The sequence below is a fragment of the Lucilia cuprina genome, chromosome 6 (assembly GCF_022045245.1).
Source record: "Lucilia cuprina isolate Lc7/37 chromosome 6, ASM2204524v1, whole genome shotgun sequence".
In the NCBI taxonomy this organism is placed as follows: Eukaryota; Metazoa; Arthropoda; class Insecta; order Diptera; family Calliphoridae; genus Lucilia; species Lucilia cuprina.
In genome coordinates this window covers 26,322,876-26,326,982 of record NC_060954.1, presented here as the reverse complement: position 1 = coordinate 26,326,982, position 4,107 = coordinate 26,322,876, and the positions used below count along the sequence as shown (strand labels likewise).

Genomic DNA, 4,107 nt, shown 5'->3' with positions numbered 1-4,107 from the left:
TACGTATAGTTTGAGGACAGATTTTCATTTTTCGGAAAAAGGTTTTCGAAATTTAATTTGTGCAAATTTAATTAAAATTAATGCAATAACGTCGAAAATTTGTTAGTACCATCAGAAAAAATAATATACTTTAAAATTTAAGAATAGAACTATTCAAAATCACACAAAAAATTAAAAAACTATTTTGAAGGGTGATATTTTCATATTTTGAAGTAAATAATGTAGAGTATAATACTAAGCAGTTTGTTTTTTTTATTTTTTCTTATTTATTAAATAATTTATTATTATTTTATATTAAAATGCATAAATTTAAGCAACTACCGTGTAAACGTAAGTAAACTACCGTGTAAACTGCGTTTAATATGCAGCCGGTCATGAAAATAGAAGGTCAAAATCACTTTTAAGTAAGCACCGCATACTTTGAGGACAGTTATATACGGCGCGTTTACTTCAAGGACATGTCCCCATAATATACGCTGCGTATATGAAAATATATATATAAATAAGAAAATGCTTAAATTTTCACTTGTTTAGCCCAAAAAGTGTTCGTGGAAATAATATAACATTTGGTATAATTTGAACATTGTAAGATACGTACGTATTTTAGATAATTTCAGAAAATTTTAAATATTTCATTAATTCGCGTCAATCGAAATGTCAAACATTGTTAACCATATCTACACTAGATAAAAAATGTGTTAAGCCAAATTATGCTACTATTTTAATAGCCGACATTAAACGAATTTGTTCGATTTTCTCGAGGCGGAAAGCCAATTTTATGTTTTCTTACATTCTTTTGTAAAATTTTCGAATTTTTTCGGTTTTCTCAATTTCTTTCCTTAAAAAGTCAATCTTTGAAGAGTACTTTCGATTTTTTCCAATTTAACTTAAACTTGACCTAACTTTTACACGACCTTTTATAAATTTGTCCAACATTCATGACTTTATATGAGTTTTTATAAAAAAAAATCGATTTTAAACAACTAAAAATTTTGACTTTTTGACAAGTTCGAGTTCTTTTTTAACGACTTTAAACAACTTTTACCATGCAAAAGTTATATTATTTCGATATAAGTCGAAAATCCATAATACCTTAAGGGAAAAATTCTACAGTTGATAAAAAAGTGTTAGGTTAAATTTTGCAATTAAATTAATAAAAAGTTGACTTTTTGCAATTTTTATCCGATTTTGTAAGTAATTGTCTGCAGAAGATTCTTATAAGTATATCTGAAATGTATAATGGACAATATATCGCTACTTGAATTCACATATCAATTTATAAATTTAACTTTCTAAATTTGTTTCCTTTTCCAATTTAACTCGAACTTTAACTAACTTTTAAGACCTTATTTAAATTTGTCCAACATACTTGAATTTATATAGTTTTTTGTGGAAAAAGTCGACTTTAAACTACTAAAAAACTTGATTTTAAACAAATTTTTAATACTTTCTTATTTTTTTAACAATTTTTGACTAGTTTGAGTTCTTTTACCTAAAAAGATTAATTCAAACGTCATTTCGATTAAATTAAATATTTTTGAATTCCTTGTTTTTAAAAAAAAAAAACTGTAGCTGGAGGTCCACACCACGCGTTCTACGCTTCTTCGCATTCTACGCGGCTGTAAAAAAAGTAGAATCAATGTTGTTGTGTGCTAGAAGTTACAAGTTGGTTGTTGGTTTTAAGTCCGAAAAAACGAATTTGTATTTTTAAATTATAGCAAAGATTGGATGTATACGGAAAAGGTGAAGAATGTTTCTGTCCCCAAAGTATGCGGTATGCATACACACACACACACACACACACATATATATATATATATATATATATATATATATATATAATTGGCAAAACTTAGTTTTAAATTTTTACGTTAAATATTATGACACTGCTGATTTTTGTAATAAACGGACCTCATTTGACCCTAGCCGTCATACAAACTCCCCTTCAGAAAATACTTTGAAGGTCAAAGTTCACATAAAAACATTAATAGCACGATTAAAATCGTGTTTGTTTGATTTTTAAGTTGTTAATGTTATTTTTCATATTTGTTTTCTAAACATGGATCTATGACCGTATTGGATTGTAAAAAAGTTTTAACTGAATACTCTCCCAGAGATGTGAACCTTCATCATATGTATACCAGCCCACTCAGTAGTAGTCGGTAATGAAAGAGCGAATGTAATAGCTTTAAAGGGAAGCGGAACCAAAAATATGGGTGAGAGAATCCCATAAAACTTCTTGGAATAATGAAACAGTGGGTAGAACCACGAAAATTCTATGGGGTGACACTGATGAGAGCAAGACGAAAAATCTCCTCCTGAAGTTAGTATGATAGTACGTATTCTGATTGGACACGCGAGATTACGAGTAAAATTGGACATACGGATTCAGACGAATGTAGGACATGTGGCGAGGACAGTGAAACTATGGAGCACTTTCTTTGCCACTGTCAGGCATTCGTCGAAGTTAGATCCAAGTATCTTGGAAGTGATGTTATTCCGGAAATAAGATTCTTAACCAACGCTGATTGAAAGATTCTTAGGGATTACATTCAGGATACTGAATTTCTGAACACTGTAAACTAATTCATTCAGTTTCCTGTTTTTCTCATGATAAGGAGCACACAATAGGCCCGATTGCGGCATAGGTGTATTTCTTCGGATTTGATGTAATATACATCCTCTTATCAACCTAACCTAACCATGTCCTTTAAATATATTATACCTTCAAATTTATAAGAATTTTGCAATACATATTTTATTGTTTTTGTTCCTGTTTAGCAGGACGAAAAAAATATTATTTTTTCTATCCTAATTAAAAAAAAATACAATCAATTTTATAATTTCATAATTTTAAAATGATTTTGCTATATTCAGAGACGTTTTACTTAATGTGACTAGTTCGAGTTCTTTAAACTTAAAAAAATATAAAATTTGAATTTAGTCGAAATGGTTTTGAACATTTCGACTAAATTTAAATTTTTTGACTTCCTTGTTTTTTCAAAAAAAGTTGACTTTAAACAACTTTTACCATGCATGCAAAAGTTATATTATTTTGATATAGAAATTTCGATATAATTCGAAAATCTTTAAAAACATAGGACAAACATGAAAATGGTACACAACCTTAAGTGAAAAATTCTAAAAAGTCGATCTTTAAAGACTTCTTCCTATCTTTTTTCCAATTTAACTTGAACTTTAACTAACTTTTACGACCTTTTATAAATTTGTCCAACATTCTTGAATTTATATAGTTTTTTTCTGGAAAAAGACGACTTTAAACGTCCAAAAAAGTTGACTTAAACTAATTGTTAACACTTCTTTTGACTAAAAATAGTAATTTAAAGCCATTTTGACCAAAGTCAAATTTTTCTTAATTCCTTGTTTTTTCAAGAAAAGTTAACTTTTAAACAACTTTTACCATGCAGAATTTATATTATTTCGATATAAGTCGAAAAGTCTTTAAAACATAGGACCAACATGAAAGTAGACAATATAGATCCACATCTCCTTAAGTGAAATATTCTACATTTGATAAAAAAGAGTAAGTCAAATTTGCAATTATTTTAATAAGAGTCGAAGAAACATACCGTAACAGCTGTTTTACCAAAACAAACATTTTTTTTGGTGTGGTGAGTTATTTTTGTATACAAATATGTGTATATGCACGTGGAAAAAACGCAAAAACTTGTTTTCATTATTTACATTTACGAATATGTGTTTATGCACGTGGATTTTTTGATTCCTTGTTTTTTGTAAAAAAGTCGACTTTAAATAACTTTTAACATGCATTTTATATTATCTTGATATAGAAATTTCTATTTTTTTGTATTACATTTAATTTGCAATTACATTTAATAAGAAGTCGACTTTTTGCAATTTTTATCTGATTTTCTAAATAATTGTTGGAAGAAGATTGTTCCTGTCCTGTCCATGAATTCATATATCATTTAATAAAGTCGACTTTCTAAATTTGTTTCCTTAAAACGTCGATCTTTTCATACGATTTTTTTTTTTAATTTAAGTAGAATTAATTTTTACAACTTTTTCGAAATTTGTCCAACAACAACGTCATCGGTATATGAATTCACATATAATATTATAAAG

The 4,107-nt window shown here is 27.8% G+C and overlaps 1 protein-coding gene across 1 annotated transcript in view; it reads right to left on the bottom strand.

The window, feature by feature from the left end:
* Nucleotides 1-2,903: 2,903 nt before the first annotated feature.
* The window catches only part of LOC124420859, a 1,742-nt gene continuing 538 nt past the window's right edge, over nt 2,904-4,107 (bottom strand). Inside the window, exon 2 of the mRNA XM_046955219.1 lies at nt 2,904-4,107. This exon is cut by the window's right edge and continues 311 nt beyond it. The gene's annotated coding sequence lies outside the window, so the exon portion shown is untranslated.